At 45.4% G+C, this 18,631-nt stretch overlaps 1 protein-coding gene across 3 annotated transcripts in view; it reads left to right on the top strand.

Moving 5' to 3' along the window:
* Positions 1-18,631, top strand: part of EBF1 (EBF transcription factor 1) — an 802,303-nt gene that overhangs the window by 614,036 nt on the left and 169,636 nt on the right. The window lies entirely within an intron of this gene.

Genomic DNA, 18,631 nt, shown 5'->3' on the forward strand with positions numbered 1-18,631 from the left:
TTTTCTAATCCACACTTTGCAGTACCTCCAGGATTGGTGCACTAGTTGCAAGCCCAGGGAAAACAAAGACAAGAAAACAAAAATAGCGCTGCACTGGCAAACTCTGTAAAAGTGTTGCTAATGTGTTTGGGTGCAATAAAATCAATCTAGCCAGTTTACTACCACTCGGTCTTACTTTATTTAGTTATTTTTTCATATTTTTAACCTGTTATTACAGATGCTGCACTTTGGAATTAAAATGTCAGAAATATACGACCTTTCCTGCAAAAGTGTTTTTCTTTTTTGGATCCATTTCACAGGGGAGCAAATAAAAGAAAGGAGAGGAAAGAGAGTGAGAAACCCGGCTTGAAGTCATTTTTTTTAAAGAGAACTGCAAGACAGAAAGGGAAGAAGGAAAGAGTGGGGGGCAGCTGGAGCGGCAGAGCAGAAGTGTGTCTTTGTCTTCTCTGGGCAAGAAGGAAAAGAGAGTCCTGCTACTTCTCTGCCGCCCCGCCCATCATGAACACCGAGTTTTATTTATAGGCGATGGCAATTTCTTGCATCCTGGGACGCATTTTCAAAATAAAGTAGGGGAACGGAATGCTTGGAATTAAAGAAGTAGGGGCACTCTGTGCCCTGCCGATGCCGCCCACTTCGACCACTGGTTGGCAGAGCCCCGAGTGCTCACCTGTCCAAGTGCCCACTTCTTTTTATTATCGGATTTAAAATGTTACACTGATCGCGGAGTATCGTAACTTAACCTTCCCCCTCCTCGCAATGTCGTTGAATGGAAACAAAATAAACACACTTCTTAGAGCTCCGAGTGAGACCTACCCGAGACCTGGTGCTGCACAATTTCCAACAAGATCCTGCTTCAAATAATAGTGCCACCGTGCCGGACTGCCGTTGCCGGTGCGTGTGTGCTTCCTGAAGATAAGGCGGGCTGGCGGCGTGGAATCTAAAAAAGGTTACGCACTCACGCTGCCGCTCGCCTGTCGCAGGCACACATGACCAAATCCAGGCCAATCAGATCCCCCCACCCCCCTACAACACAAAATGAATAGGCATGGATTTATAAGTGGAGCGAGACAGAGTGAGAGACGAGTGCGGATCTTATGAACACTGAACATTTTCATTCATTCATTTTTCGATGCACGCTGTTGTGAGTTGGCAGTGGCAATCTTGTCTAGACCCGGCCCTGATAAATAAGTGCCGGGGCTAAGCACCGGAAAGCACCGGCACAAATTAAGCACTGTGTTTAGTATATTTGACAGTGAGCGTATAGAGCATGCGTTCATTATAAATGAATGCACACTGAATAATCTATGAATACTGTTTATGGAAAATGCTAATAGAATGTGTTTAAACAAGTGTTTCAGGAAGCTTATGAGTATAGACACGGTCAGCAAGCATGCACATTCCTACCAACCCACATTGAATGAGAACTGTCCCTTGGGGATGTATGCTTCCATTTACCATAGTGAAGCCCCAGTGTTCCCACAAGTGTGGCCGAGGAGCAACTCATGTCAATGGGTATTATTACACATGCTGTACTATATGCCAGTGCATTACAGCTGGAATTATGCAATTATGCGGCATATTCTGCATAATTAAGGATTTGCCACATAATCCATCATCTGTTTACATAATCTGCAGCTTTTAATGTTTCTAGCTCAACCAAATAAAAACGTATTAAAAACGTGGCAAGTTGTGTTCCCACGCAGTGCAAACATTGACTAGTCATTCTTTCAATTGCTTATGACTACATTTTTATTGTTGAACACGTACCCTAATTAAATCTTTTCCCAGACAGTGTTTCCATGTGTAAAAATGATAACATAATTAGGGAATACTACCACAAAATGTCCCACATTATGCTGCATAATTTGCCTTTTCTTGTCACATAATTTAGTCAACACTGCTGCATAATTTGGTCCTCCACAACCTATAATTCCAGTGGACCTGACTATATGCATAGTAGATAGGCAAACCATGTAAATCTTGATTATGCAACCAGCAGTATGTTTCCTCCCTGTGTAAAGAGTGTTAGTGTAGTTCCAGTGGTCATTTCAGTTGTGCATTGATTTCGCAGCAAGCATGGGCAATCTAAGAATACATTTGAATTTAGATGAGGTGTAAATCAATCAAATGATGATGAAATAATAGTACATTTATGGCCGTAGCATGGTTAATCCGGAAGTGTACCTTACATATAATTTTATTCAGGTGGTCTGCAAGCCGGTTGATACAAACACATATTCAGATAGAGTTTCAATTAACTGATGCATTTTAGTTCTTAGGAGGTTTAAGTTGATTCAGTTAAACAGTGATAGTACAGTTGCTTAGCTTATACAAATATTCTCAACAAAATGCAGTTTCTTTTCAGGTGTGCAGCAATCAGGTTTATACAAACGTATACATCAAATACAATTTACTTGCAATGTTTATACAATGCCAGGTCCTCACTGTCTTCCTCAGTTCAAGTGTGCTTTCAGTAGTTCCCGTTTTCGTAAGAAGATAGTTCTAGCTCTAAATTGCATGTATAGAGCAGAGTTCTTGTAGTTTCTCTAGATGGGAGTGGTAGTCAACTGTGTCAAACACGACCAACAGTCCAACAGAAAATGTGTAGAAACACAATTTCTGTCCGCTGTTGTTGTCAGAATGTTCCAGATGGAGGTCAGAGGGGATTCCATGCTCTTCTAAGGCAGTCCCGGTTGATTGGTAGGACTGTAGATGGTTTCCTGTTGAGGAAATCACAAAACTTTCCAAAACAGGGGCCATTTAAAATTGGGTTGTAGCTGGCTAAGTTGTTCTTCTTTTGGAGGGCAATTCATATGTAAGCTACCTTACATTTTGGTGGAGAGATGGCTGAAGGTATGGAGTTGACTATCCTCGTTGATTGGGTTGCAGCAGTTTTTGATAGATGTTCTTTAAGTGCTGGGAGCATCCACTGGGGGATCTACTCTGGATGATGAGAGGCTTCCATTGGGTGACCTGCACTGCAGGCCGAGGGGCAAAGGAATTCTTTGGGGCAATTTGCAGCGTAGGAGATCTACACTAAATAAAGAATGTCATTTTATATTACCAATATTTGTATTATGCCCAGGCAACAAGTATGCCTTCTAGGTACTTATTGGACTGTCTGTGGACATAGCCACTCTTGTTTTGAGCTGTCTGAGGTGGGTGTGTTACTGCATCTATCTGAGTTATCTGATGTATACGCGTGGTGTTGAGAGAACTACAATGCCATTTGGACAGCCTTTGGTGCTGTGTTGGCTGTGTGCACATAGGAGTATTTTGTTAACCAAGACTGCGATTCCACAAGGGGTGTAAAGGGTTGATGTCAGCGGGCAAGGCTGAGAAGTTGAGCCTTCTCTTGAGAATGAAACATTGCCAGTGGTTTGCATGTTTAGACTGTGATGAATAGGAAGAAAGTAGGATAGCACGAGGCCAATAATATTGCGGTCCGGTGCATGGGTCCTGTGCATTAAAGGCAGTCACTCTAGTTTGCACAGGGACGCGTTGCTATAGCTCTGACCCTTGGCGCAGTGTTAGTTGTGTAACATTGCAGTGTTGGTGCATCTGACGGGCTCTATTGCATTGCTAGTGTTGGCTATTAAGTTTTAGGACTAGTGGATTCAAGTAAATTACAGTCTGAAATCATAGCCATTTCATACATTGCAGTTGTTACATTAGATTGCATCCAATTAATAGTATAGATGCTGACGCTTTGTTGTGTTAAAGCTTTTGGAGAGTGACACCTTGCAATTTGTATTTTATTCTTTGCTGTGTTGGGTGCTGTCAACTATATGTTTAGAGGTATTCTGGTTATAGATAGGGCATAGGGTGACACTTTCTCATCTCAGCGCAGTGCTGATTGCATGAGCGTGTGATGTTGGTTTGAAAAATGAAGTCTGTTCTGCTGCTTTGGCGGTGCGGGCGCAGAGATGTTGAGCTGGTGTATTCAAGTGTGTTAAAACATTACGTTGTGCAACTAGTGCATTGCATCCATAACTACACCTTGCATTCAGATGATACAAAATATCTGAGTGCTATGTGTTAGCCATTAAAACATCACCGCAGGAGGTTTTTCGTGAAGCAACTCAACAGTTGTACTTGTGTAATCTAAAAATTATCTGTGCCGTATCTAGTGATTTTGTAAATAATGCCTCTCCAAAGGAGTGAGAAAGAACAGGTTCGAAAGAGGCAGCAGTAAAGCAGGATTGGTTTCTAGTCGCTGCACATCTTTGGAGGATTTCATAAGGTGTTTCAAAGTTTACTTCCCAACATGATGGCAAAAAACATCTTTGTAGTGGGCTAAGACGTGTTAAATATGCCTTTCCGGCTAACAAGCCACTCAGCTTCTTACCACACAACTATATTATCTTACATTACGCTAGAAGCACACACGAGCCGACTGCCCAATTACTCAGTACTACATTTAGTATATATGTAAATAGCAGACTAATGGGTCACCTCATGTGTGAAACCCCCAATATCCCTGTGGGATTCTACATGAAGGGGTGGGCATAAGAGATGAAGATGGCTTGGTGTTTTCATTGTGCTGTCGGATCTTCTTCTGTATTTTCATTGGAGAAGTGATTGATGGCATTGCACTTTTCTGTGGAGTGAGTAATGAGTGAGTATCAGAAGGGATTGATGTGTGCTTGATTGTCTTGAAAAGCATTCTACTTCTGTTGGTGGCTTCAGTGAAGTGTTAGAACAGTACTTTGCATTGGCTGATGTGATGAGCAGTCTGCATGTTGTACAGAGGGATTTCATGATCTCGAGTGTTGCACTTGGCCCTTCTTAGGGGATTTCCCTAAAACGTTTTGCTTTTTCCTCCTGGTTTTTGCTGATTCTCCTTTCGTAGCCATAGGACTCTGGGCACTTTCCTACTATATGCAGTGTGAAAGTGCAAAAGCCCTTCCTACACATGCTAGGAAGTGTTGCTTACCTGATTGTTTTAGGTGCTTTACCTGTGAGTACCCTGTAAAGACGTATGCCACATACCAAGGGCAGGTACTGCACTGGCTACTATTGGGCCGCAGCACTTATTGTGCCACCCACAAGAACAGCCTTTCAAACATGTCTCAAAGTTTCCATTGCAGGGCTGTGTGTGCGCATTTGCACTTATGCTCAGGTGGCATTTCTAAACCTTTAGCCTATGCTGAGTGGGTAGGGTAGGGTAAGCCCAGAGGGGCGGGGCAGGTGGTAGGGGAAAGGCAGGGTATGTACCCTGCCCAGGTAGTGAGTAATCCCCATGTAGGTTTCCCTGCCTAGGAGGTCTGCTCTTCCCATGAGTCACCATGGGGGAATTGCTGAATGACTTTTAAACTACAGTTTTAACTCACAACAGTGTGTAGCCTCATGGTGTTTTCAAACATTTCTACAGTGTGTGCATTTCACTTATGCTCAGGTTGCCTTTCCAAATCATTGGCCAAAGCTGAGGGTGCCTATCACTAACACTAGAGCACCCCAAGGGTGAGCCCTGGGGAGTGGAGTAAGTGATAGGTGAAAGGCAGAGCAGGTACACATGTAGGTTCCCTGCCCAGGTAGTCAAGAACCCCCCATGTGTGTTTTCACTTCCTATGAGGTGTGCTCTCCCCATATGTTAACATTATGGAATGGCTGAGCTTACGTTCAGCTGCAGTAGTGGCCTACCGTGGAGCAGCCTCATGTTGTTTACTATCATTGGATTCACAATGACAAGCCCTCTCTTGCGGCAAGGGTGGATTTGTCATTAATACGTTAGAAATGCCACTCCTAGAAAGTGGGCATTTCTCTGTGCTAAACTCTTGTGTGCCTTTTAGTTAGACTCCAGTCTCCACTGAAGGCTGGGGGAGCACATCTGTGCGTTCCCCAGAGACAGCCATAAACATTGGGCATGCAACTGGAATGACAGACCTCTGCCATTTGAGGACTTGGCTGGATAGATTGGGGGAATATGTTTTGACACTTGGCCTCTGGGAAGCCAAATCATGGTCCCGCTAAAGATTAAGATCCGTATTCCAAGGCCTCATGGCAGACGGGACTGAAATTTAGGGGAGACGTGTGGTTCGAAGGGAACCCTCTGAGCCACCCCCTACTTCAAATGCACACTGCAGTATAACTATTGGTGCTATACTTCAGCATTTCAGAGATACGCCTGTCGGGACGTGGGACCAGACATCCTGGACTGCATGGTGCACACTGTCAGAGGAATTTGTTGAGCACAAGGAGGATACTGCCATTGGAAGGGACCGTGCACACTCCCTGAATAGTGGCAGGCCTGGGCCGTCTACCTGCTGCTGTGTGGCGCCATGAAGTGTGCTCTCCAAGTGCTTGTTGGCTTGCCCCTGTACTTTGTGAAGGTCTCGGGGACATCAAAGACCTCCTGTGAGAGATCTACACCGTCTACATGTTTCACCTGATGAGAGGTGCCCTCTCAAGCGCCTCGAGCGTGGAAATAAGTATTGTGCCTGGATCTCGGACTGCCTTGTGCGGAGTCCCCAAACCATGCCTGCCTCAAAAGATTGTGGCCCCTGCATCATGGGGCCTCAGCACGCACAAGTGTCTCGGTGGTGAGCAGATTCAGCTTGGCCCACTTCGTCGCATGTGCCGCAACTCACTCATGTGAGAAGCCAACTGTAATGTCCTTGCGTGATGTGTCTGATTTACAGGTTGTGACCCTTGGAGGGAGGGCGCATTCATGGTAGTGCCTCATTCTACCTCGTGTGGTACTACTGAACTTGTGACTGTGTGTGTGGGACCGGATTGTCTGGTGCGACTCGTGTCATCGTGCACCAGACGTTGTGCCTCATTCCAGGGTAGGATGATGAACCCGACTGTGGGTTTATTTTAACCGTATTGTCTGGTGCAACTTGTATCATCACGCACTTGATGTTGTTTCTCATTCCATAGAGGTACGGGGAACTCAACTGTGGGTTGATTGTAACCGGATTGTCTGGTGCCACTCGTATCGTCACACACCACTGGTGCAACTCATATCATCACAATCCAGACGTGCCTCTTTCCAGGGAGCTTCGGCGAACCTAACTGTGGGTTGATTGTAACCTTTAGTGTGACTTACAGTTCCATGTTAACTGTGTTGATAAGGTTAAGGATGGTGTCTCTTGTTTTATTTTGAGGTTGTGTTGTATTCGCAAAGTCACCCAAGAGGGTGGTTTGGCAAAGAGATCTGAGAATTTACCAATAAAGCCCTTGTTGTGCCCGTGAGGCCTTTTGACATGGAAGATGGCTTAGAGTGGGAAATGGCATGTCAACAGCTCCACAGAGTTGAGTGTCACTTGCTTGCCTAGAGTGCAGAACCAGAATGACTTATAGATGACAGTGAGGCCTTTTCTCTTTTGTGTGTAGTCCACATGATGGATGCTGTAGCCCATGGGAAGAAGGTCATCTAGGATGTGGGGGTGAACCATGTTTCACAAAACGTGCCACATTACGCAGCATAATTTGTCTTTTTCTGCTACATAATTTAGTCAAACCTGCCCCACAATTTGATCCTCCCCGGCCTAATTCCAGTGCCTTTGACATTATCACAGGGGCTGTTTGTATGATAACTTCCATGAAGGTTAGCTGTAAAATGTTTGGCTCCCGGCCTCCAACGCTTCTCTGATTCTTCTATTGACTCTTACCTCTATAGCATTCTACTCCCAACTGCCTCATTTTCTCTGCACAGGCACGTCACCAGATTCTTCTACACAGAACGTCCACGCAGAGAGCTGTCTTGTACATAAATACACAAAGGAAGATTACAAACTCTGAGACCTGTAAAGTATATTTGGTAACAAACCCAATGCTGCAGTAAGGACTGTGCAGATTGAATAGCTTGGACACACTGCTAGTTCATCAGCATTAGACCTTCTGTTATACATAATCCCTTGAGAAATCCAGAATCATTGCCTTCATAAGGGTTTGGCAGCGAAAGGTTTAGGAGCTTATAGATGAGTAGCACTAAACATTGATGGGTGTTTCTAATAGAGGAGCTTTGGTGTATTTAGAGAAATGGGAGTTCCAAATAGGTAAGTTGCACTGTACATACTTCATACTGTAGGTTACTTGCATTGTGTTTAGAGAAGCGTTGATGTTCCTAGAGGTCAGCTTCACTTTATAAAGAAGAACTGAAACCCCATATGAATGTTCGGCAGTGAGAGAGAAAAAAGAGACAGGAAGAGAGAGAGAATGTGTGTATGTGTTTGTTTTTAAGTTTGGGAGATGAGCTGCACTACATGTATAATACAGCTTATAGTAGGCTATTTGCTCATTATATGGAGGTCATGGAACCTCTTCTAGGTTATAAGCTCTGTATTTGGGAGGTTAGTTGGAGGCTATTTATGAATTACCCACTCTGTATCGAGAATAGGTCTTGTCTTCCTGTAGGATACATGTGCTGGGTATAAAAGATATGCAGCTTTGATGTGCATAGAAGCATCTAATAGTTTGCATGCCCTGTGTATATAACGATTGATATGGACGCCAAACATGGTGGACATGTCTTCTTAGCAATGCCATCTGCATGTTTACAATCAAGCAGCTTTCCCCCTAGGAACGGCCCTCTGTTTTTATAATGGCTAAGAATCACTAAAAATATATGCCACAGGCAAGAATGGGCAAGCCACCGTTCTCTTTTTTTGGAGCCACTGACACCAGCAGTAAAAAATGGCTGCAATGCAGGTGTGTACCTATCTCTGCCCCACAACTTACTTCTGCAGCAACATGATGATGAAACCTCTATTCGCTGCCCAAGAATCTGATTGCAGCGTGTGGCGAGTCAGCACAGACTGTGTCCACAGCCGAACTTAGGGCCCCCACTGCATTATGCTAGACCTACGCTGCTGATTACGCCAGGTGGCTGTAGGATCTTGCTATGGCAACTTTGCAAGTAAAGTGGGACCCACCCCCTTGATGAGCTAAAGCAGAAGGTATTTGTAGTAAACACCATCAAGACACGGTAATCAGTTGAGGGAAATGTGTATTAAACGCACAAGTAATGGCGTGGTCCTTCCCTTCACCAGCCACGTAGCAACTGCCAAGGGAAGAATCACACAGTCACAATTTTCCTTTACAGAACCGCCTTATGTCAAAAGGAGGTTCTGTATTCCAACACATCCCCTTTCCTTCTACACAAACGTAGAAACAAAAACAAACAAAAGAAAATAAAACAAACTAAAACAGAAGAAACCTAAAGATGGACAACGCCAGCTAGAAATTGCTTAAAAGGTTACACAAATAGTTGCTATACAGCATACCATAGGGCAGGATGAAAAGTGAACATATACAGAACAGTAGAATGTAACATACTCCTCCAAATAGCGAGGTGGTCTATGAAGTCTAGGATTGTGGCTTCTTACATTCACTCCAATGGTTGAGTACCATTTTCCATGATCAGCACACGAGGTAGTCCTTCCTCCAAAAACACCAGAGTTGAGTCCCACCTGAAGTCAAAGGGGGAGATGGCCACAAGCGAAGATGGCTACTTCAGAGGGGCATATGTGCCAACCATGGGTGACAAGAGGCAACAACCTGATTTGTTAGTTAGGTGGCACTATGGACGAATAACTGGAGGTGCTGGGGACAGTCTGAGGGGAGCATTGGAGTACAAATCCCTGCTTGGGCAGATGCAAAGGGAGAGCAGGTCAGGGACTTTAAGCGGAGACCAGGAGGAAAAGAGTAAGGCCTCTCAAGATAGGGTCTTACTGAATGTATTTCTGAAGGCCACTACAGAAACCGTTACTGAGAGATACAGGAGGTGTAGAGGGGTACCCAACCTTTTTGATGGGAGAGATGACAATCTAGGCATTGAGTGAGGATGCTGATGATTTCTTTTTACTTTCGTTGGTTACTCTTTTGAGGTGACGTTGATAAGCTGAGCAATATTGTGAGCATAGAATTGGCTCCTGGTATGTTATTTGTTTTACATGCTAGTAAAACCAATATAGATAAAGCTTTAAAAAAGAAAAATGGAAAGACTGACACACCTCACCAGTTATCTGCACTGTAAATAAATGGCCTAGAATTCCCTATTAGTGACCCACAGTTTGTATACATGGGTCTATGCCTTCCTATAAGCGATTTGCACTAAATAGATAAAAGGACTCTGGCTTTCTGTAGCTAGACTGCACTGTCCATTCGGACAGTGAGATGTCTTGTATGTCATATGCATTGAATTTATATGAACTGAGATTTCAAATCTTTGATATCCACATTTTATAGAGTATTGGACCTCTTATAGGTGATCCATATACACTGGATAGCTTATAGTGAGCAGTGCTCTATGTATAGAGGCAAGTACACTCTATATAGTTCATACACTGTATAAGAGTGACCTTCCTATTGGGCGACATTCACTGTAAAATGGACTAAATCTGACTATTGCTGACCTCTTTGAAGTTTGGATGGACCATTCTAAAGATGGTATGCAGGGTACATAGAGGAACCAGATCTCCCTTGAAGTGGCTTTTGCTGTATGTAGGGAGGCGGAATACTTGCTGCATGATATGTTGTGTTTTGTGAGGGGTGTGGTTTTGTAAAGTGCACGTTCACCACATTGAGGTATCATGGTACTATGCGGAGACATCACAATGCTGGCCATGGATCACATTTTTGGTTGAAGAAGACATTTTTGTGATCCTGCATAACTTGGCATCATTTTTAACAGAGATAAAGAAAGGCAAGTAGTTCTTCAAAGAAGACTTCCTTTATCCTACAAGATTATCCATCCCCCTTGGACCTCCAGAATTACATGATTCTCTGGCTATATTAATGCCACTGAGATGAATCCTAGCCTAGTATTATAGAATGCATTTTAAATTGACAGCATTTCCAAACTGAGAACCAGGGGGAAACGATAAACTAGGCGAGAAATTATTATATTTTGCATTAATATGAGCCTAACAGTGATATTGGTGATACTGTGGACCCACTGATCTCAATTTACTCCTTTTACAAGAAGTCCAGGAAACTATTCTTAACATGGAAATACAGAAAAGGTGTCAATTCCAACCCTATGATATGATAAAGGGAACTGGCAGAATATTGTGTAAGATCTTTAAGTCATAAAAGAAGTATCAATGTCAAACAATGCTGGTCGTCCATGGCAAAGTTGTTTTCAATGAAAATTACTGCATGTTTCTCAACTCTGAGGGCTAGGGACAGTTTTCCACACAAGGTGGTCAGCATGCAGGATTTCAGCAAGTAAAACTTTCTTCAGTATGATGACTCTCCACTGTTGCTGGTTAGAAGACTTTGATTATTTGAGGAAATCAACCCTTTGAACACTAGAAGAGTTAATGTGATCTTGGTGGTGACAGCGATCGAGTGGTCCTTTAGACTAAAGACCAACTGTGTGTTATTATTAGATTCCTTATGAATGCAACAGGATTGCCAGAAGTCTGAGTTAAATGATAACACATTAGCTGTTATTTAGAGGCCCCACTGTGAAAATCCTCTTTGACAGCTCTAGGAGATACTTCAAGGGGCGTTTTTGATGTACACTGAGAAGGACATTGCAATTTGCCACCCACTTATGACTGGAGTTCCTTGAATTCTTGGTTTGGCCAGGCACTACAGCACTGGCTGGTTATGATGTGGGGCTGGGTCTCCTGTTTATAGGGGTCTACTGATTCCTGTAGCTGAGTTGTATTGAACATAGAGGGAAAAGAGGTTTTTTCCCTGTGACATACACCGCCTAGAAAGTAAGTTTCTTGCGCATCTCGTCTCTCGTCCTCCAACTCTCCCTCCTCACTATCACCTGCCCTGAAACTCTGTCATCATCTCTCACTTATGGCTGTTTTGCCTTCTCATTTATCACCTTGTAGGTTTACCTTCCATCTCTCAGCCTTCTGCTTTTCTTCCTCCTCTCACTTATCTCCTTTCAGCTTCCTTGTCTTTCTCTCTAGATACCCTTTCACTTTCCTTCTCACCTCACCCCAGTAGCTAAGTATTGTACCTCTTCCCACCTCCTGTTTTCTTCTTGCCACTTTTCCTTCGGCAGCTTTAGCTTTTCTTGCCTCTTCCTACAACCCTCCCACCCCATCACATCTGAAGCTAATTTTTTTCCCTGTCACTTAACCTCTTGGCTCTTGCTGCTGTCCTACGCTTGCTGTCTCTCTTTGCCAGTTGCTTTCCCTCCTTGCTCTTGTTTTTGCCCTACAACTCTCCAGCCCCCTCCCCTCTTTTCCCTTTGCGGATAATCCTCACCTCTCCAATGCTTTTCCTCGCGCTCACCTCTTTACTTGCAGTAAACTTAATTTCTTCATCTTTCCCAATGCAGCTCAACCTCCGCGCATTCACTGGCAGCTACTTTTCCTCTACTTTTTTCTTCTGCATATTCTCTTGTCTCTCTCGTACTGAAACTCTTCCTTGACTTTTCCAAAGCCCTTGCTTCCCTGCATAATGGTATCTAACTTAGTCCCTGAAGGGGACGTGTCAGGTGGGCACGTACCATAGCTCCGCATACGGCCAGTAGAAGCTGAAAATAACTGTACCTGGAGATTTGCTGCCATCAATACCGGTGCGTGGCTGTTCTACGGCTATGACTCAGAGATCTTGTGGTCGAGCCCTGCTGGGGTCAAGGAACTTCAAAGAACAGTGTGTTCTGACAGGGAGCACAACTAATTTTATCTCTCCTTGTTGTATGTGAAGGGGTCACACTCACAGTGCTGCTGTCTATTGGCCCCTTTTACCTCTTTATAACACACAACCTTTAGGTGTACAATTCTGTATTTAATAAAGGAGGACACACAATGTTTCTTTTGAAACATTAATGGTTGTCACAGGTTTATTAAACAGCTATGAGTTAACTCACAAGAAACCTACAAAGTGCACAGCGCTATGAACTGACTAATATCAAGCTGGCTTGTACCTGTCCTGAGTTAATACATTTTGTTTCAGTTTCTTATAATCATGGCCTGGTTCTGGAGCCCTTACTCCAAGAAAATGGACGAGCTCTTTCATTGCACAGAAGTTTCTGATGTTGCGAGGGCCTTTGTGTTGACCCTGACTACACCAGAGAGACTCCATGTGACCTATGGGTATCATCTTGCAGCCTGTGCTTGCTGCTAGGGTTCTGCTTTATGTTGGCCTTGTAACTCCTCCAAACATCTCAAGTGGTGATACATTACCCAGGAGGCCCAACCTGTGCTCTTCTTGTTCCCATCCCCAGCCTATTTTGGTTGTGGATTCCTAAATAGTCCATATGGACAATCTGATAGAGAATTCTAGCCACAGTTTCCTTACCTTAGAATTATCTCCAGGTGTTAGACTGGGTCTAGAAACTTTTCGAGCGGTACCTCTTCATGTCTCTAGGAGGCGTTTATCAGCTTCGCTTCTGTGTTGTCCACGCTGGAAGTCACGTGCGCGGTGCCTATATAGTCACCACCCCATGCGCTGACATCAGCCCTTTTGTTTCTGAGCAAGTAGTGCAGATCCAAAAAGAGAGCTACCTCCAGTCAATTTTTGACTGATTTTTTTATCGACATTTAGTCAAACCCTTTTTTAAGACATTGTCTTGTGATGTGCTACGGATGTCCCCTAAACACACAGCAGGTTTCAAACCCTGTGGTGCCTGTCACAGGCAGATGTCTGTGACAGGCCCACACTTGTTTGCCTATAGTGCTTAGAGTCGAACCACGACTTCAAGACCTACAAGGACTGCTATGCCAGGAATCCAAAAGTGCCACGGGAAAGCTCCTCGCCGATCGACGTCAGATGACCCTGTGACGTTCAAGATCCCGTTTGCGTGAAGGCCCTCGACCGCATGCGGAAAAGCTCTTGATGATCATCGTCGCAACCCAGTTTGTCAGGTACGTGCCATAAAAAGAAGTCTTCGGACGAGGCAGGGGAACAATGACACCGTTTGAGGCCCCGCGGATCCTGTGTAGGAGTTTCCTGGAGCCAGAGTGACCCCCACCCAATGCTAAAGACAAAACGTTTTATAAGCCATGCACCTTATATTTGGGCAGCCAACCCATCTGATGCACCTTCGGGTCCCACAATTTTGGGAGGGGCCCCCACTGGATTCCCATCAGCTGGTCCGCCCTGAGCACCAGCCGGGTCCCAAGGATCAAGTGCTGAATCTGGAGCAACTGCCGCAAGGCCACTACCTTCCGTGGAGCCCGCTCCAGTGCCGTTTTGGTGAAAAGTCACACTCCGCACTGGAGTGCTTTAGGGGCAGCTGGGCTACAGCCAGGTCTTTGGGCTCCTCCCTTGCCTCCCTACAACCTCAGTCTGCCTTTCGCCTCTTACATGGCAATGGTAGGAGCTACCAATCGCATCATTTTCTGCCAATACACCAAGAACAACAGGCGTCTCAGCCTTTTTGTGGCCACGGATGCTATTCCCACAGACAAATTGGAACCAACAGTTAAAGGTGGACCCAGTCCACCACTCGTTTAGCCTCCAAACCCCTTTAGTTTGCCTTCATACTACCAGGGGCATCCAGTGGGTGTCAGGATCCACCATCACCTGCCCCACTAGCACACTGTAACAACAGACAAGTAGGTACTCCCGATCATTCAAAAGGGCTAATCCATTCCCTTTTAGGAAACCCCTCCAACCATGCCACCTTCTTATATCATCTGATGGAGGACCACCTCGCCCTGCTCCATCAGGAAGTACAGGCTCTTTTGGCCAAAGGAGCCATTGAGAGGGTGCCAGCATCAGAAGTAGTATCTTCTTAGACCTGTGCCTTTTCAACTTCTATCTGAAGAAGTAGAAGTTCAAGATGCTCACGTTAGCGTAGGTCCTGTCTGCCCTCGTCCCTGGAGACTTGATGGTAGTGCTGGACTTGCAGGACGCCTACCTCCATATCTTCATTCTGCCTATCCACAGGTGTTGTCTGCGGTTCACGGTGGACCACAAGCATTTTCTTTTCGCTGTGCTTCCCTTTAGCCTTGCCAGTGCCCCTTGAGTGATCACCAAGGTGATGGCGGTGATTGCAGAACATCTGCGGAGCTTGGGGGTTCCAGTCTTCCCCTACACCAAGGACTGGCTGTTGAAGGTGGGCTTGCCTCAAGCAGTCATCTCCCACATCCAGACTACAGTGGGCCTCCTGCACTCAGCTGGGTTCACTAGCAACGTACCAAAGTCACACCGACTTCCTCTCAGACGCTCCGTTTCATCAAAGCTGTTCTGGACAAAGTTCAGTTTCGGGCTTATTGTCTTGAATGGCGAGTCTAGGATATTCAGGCTATGATTAAAATGTTTCAGCCTCTATCCTGGATTTTGGTGAGACTGACTCTGAGGCTCTTTGGCCTCATGGCCTCCTGCAGGTAGCACATACCTGCTGACATATCCGAGCACTGCAGTGGGACCTGAAGTCCCAGTGGGCTCATTAACAGGGGAAACTCTTGGACTGCTCCAGATAACGAAGGGAACTATAAAATACCTGTAATGGCAGCTGACGAACCACGATTGGGTCAGCGGCAGACCCATCTCCCTTCCCCATCCAGAATTCACTGTAGTAACAGATGCATCACTCCTGGGTTGGAGTGACTGTCTGGGAGAGGCAGAGATCAGAGGACTCTGGTCTCCGGCCGAGTCCCAGCTCCATACTAACTGGTTGGAGTTGAGGGTGATCTGACTTGCATTGAAAGCCTTTCTTCCTTTGATGAAGGGAGGGCTAGTGCAGGTGTTCAGAGACAACACCACCATGTAGTACTGCAACAAACAAGGTGGGGTGGGGTTGTGGGCCTGTGTCAAGAGGCCCTGCACCTCTGCACATGGCTGGAACGTCAGTTCATTACCTTGGTGTGTAAACACCTGGCGGGATCTCTGAATGCCAGAGCAGGTAAACTCAGCCCTCGATGCCCATCAGATCACAAATGGCGGCTCCATTTGGAGATGGTACAAGGTTTATTCTGAGACTGGGGAAGACCTTGGTTTCGTCTGTGTGCAGCCATCGAAAATGACAATGTCAGGACTTCTGTGCGTTGGCATTTCCAAGGCGTCTCTCGCTCAGAGACGCTTTTCGTCTTGGATAGAGCTCAGGCCTCCTGTATGCCTTTCTGCTGATGCTACTCCTGCCCAGCGTTCTCAGAAAGATCAGAAAAGACCAGGCTCAAGTCATTCTTGTAGCTCCAGATCGGGCATGGATAGTTTGGTATCCAGAACTCCTGAGCATGAGCATTGGAGCTCCAATCAGTCTGCCTGTTTGAAAGCATCGTCTGTCGCAACAGCAGGGCAGGGTACTGCACCCAAACCATCGTACACTCCACTTTCATGATTGGAAAAAAAGCAGCAACAGTTGACAGCTTTTGACCTTCCCCTTGAAGGCTGCAATGTTATTCTGTCAGCCAGGCGTCACTCAACCAAGACGGTATATACCTGCTGATGGGGCACATTTTTGACATGGTGTGCCTCCAAGAGAGTTGACCCCCTTTCTGCACCCTTATTCCAAGTTTTGCTGTTTATTCTTTCACTGGCCCAGCAGGGCTCTACTCCGGGCACTGTTAAAGGTTATCTATCAGTCATATCAGCCCTCTTGCGGTTGCTGGAGCAACTTTCTTTGTTCAAGTCAACGGTTGTGACTCGTTTTCTGAAGGTACTTTAACTCCTGTTCCTTCCACTACCATTTATCGTGCCCCAATGGGACCTCAATTTGGTGTTGGCATTCGTAATGTGTGTATCCTTCGAGCCCCTGTACGGCTGTCCACTATGCTTACTCACCATCATTACAGCTTTTTTGTGGCCATAACATAGGCCAGGAAGGTCAATGTGGTGCAGGCCCTTACTGTGCACCCTCCCTAACACGACATTCTACGCGGACAAACTGGTACTAGAACCTGTGCCTCTTTTTTTATGAAAGTGGTGACACCTTTTTATGTTGGCCAAAATTTCACCTTGCCTACCTTCTTTGCTTCACCTTTCTCTTCCAAGGAGAGACTCCACCGTCTGGAAGCAAAAAGAATGTTGTCATTCTACACTGATCATGCAAAAGAGTTCCGGGTGGGTGATCAACTCTTCTTCGGAGATGTTGGGGCGAAGAAAGGAAAGACCAAGCAAAAAAGGACCATCTCTCAATGGATAGTGCTCTGCATTAAAGTCTGCTCTGCAGTGGTCAAGAAGCAACCCCATAATGGCTTGCGTAATCATTCCATGATAGCCAAATCTGTGATCACTGTGTTAGCTCACGGGGTTCCTGTCGTGGAAATCTGTCATGCGGCAATGTGAGTATCTCTACACAGGTTCACCAAGTACTACTGCCTGGACAGTCAGGTCTGTCGAGATGGGCATTTTGCCTGTTCGGGCCTGCAGAACTTTTGGGTCTAAACTGTTTGCAGACCCATCTCCAGGGCGGTATCTCATGGATAACTATTCTAAGGTAAGGAATCTGTGGTTAGACGTCTCTATCAGATGAACGAGTTACTTACCTTTGGTAACGCCTTATCTGGTTGAGACTCAATGTAGCTGCAGATTCCTTACCGAGCTTCCCATCCTCCCTGCTCTGTGAAAGGATTCTCTGCATAGGGTCACCCTTCTCAGGCTCTTATTACTGGACATCAGTACATCAGCAACCTTTGTGGCTCTGTGCTTCTTGTGTGGAACGTTTGTGAGAAGTAACTGATGTCAGTGCACTGGGGTGATACCTGTAGAGCCATCGGACATTTCTTTCTGGCATGGACAAAGCTGACGCGGAGCCGATCAGCCCCACCTACTGGTACACAAAGGTACTGCTTGAAAAGTTTCTGGATCCGGTCTGACCCCTGGTGATAAACCTTAGATAAGGAATCTACGGCTAGATAGATTCTCTATCATATAAGGCATTACCGAAGGAAAGTAACGTTTTTCGTTTGTTTCATCCGCCGGGTAGCAATTGCCTTGTCTGTAAATCAAATTATATAAATACCCGAAAAACGTAGTTCTGTTCTAGGTTACATGGTTTTCTTTAGCCCTCAAATGCATTGGTTGGCTTTCAGTACTGCTTAAAATGCATGTAAAATGAATGTCAATGTAACACGTATTCCCAAGGAACGTGGCATCTAAACTGACCCCTACAGCTCCTGAATGGGTGTATAATTTTGCTACAAAGCAAAATTGGCAAAATCTGCCCTTTTTCAAATCGGACTGCTGAGCCAAATTTGATTAAGTAAAACACTTTTCAAAATATATAAGCAGCTAAGGATGATTAAAGCGGCACAGCCCAGATAGCCACTTTTATTAGTTTAGAACAGAAGATTCACAGATAATATTGTTGCCCGCCTCCAAAGTGTGCTGCTTGTAGACTTTACAATTAGATTATGCACAACATAAGGCAAAGAGAGACAACAAAAAAACAAGCAGTCAAAAGAATTTTTTTTTGAGTCTTCGGTAAAGAGAGTTCTTCTTTTAATGGTTTCAATAAAGAGAGGTGTGGCTCACTGGTTAGAGGCGGCAGACCCGTAAGCAGAGAATCGGCCAGGGACCAGGGTTCAATTCCCGACGCGGCAGGGTCGTGGACCAGGGTCAAAACGGACTCGATAATTCTCGCCTTGGTACCTACTCTAACCAGGAACACACTCGGCAACTCTGGGCATTAAGCTTGCCTCATCTCTACAACGGCCCCCCACAGACGCCGGGGATGCCTGGTTTCACCTTGGAGATACCAAGAAAGGGACCATCTCACAGGGATAGCCAGGAGAGGTTCCCCAGCGGTCTACAGCGCCGGGACGTC

The sequence above is a fragment of the Triturus cristatus genome, chromosome 7, assembly GCF_964204655.1.
Source record: "Triturus cristatus chromosome 7, aTriCri1.1, whole genome shotgun sequence".
Taxonomy (NCBI): Eukaryota; Metazoa; Chordata; class Amphibia; order Caudata; family Salamandridae; genus Triturus; species Triturus cristatus.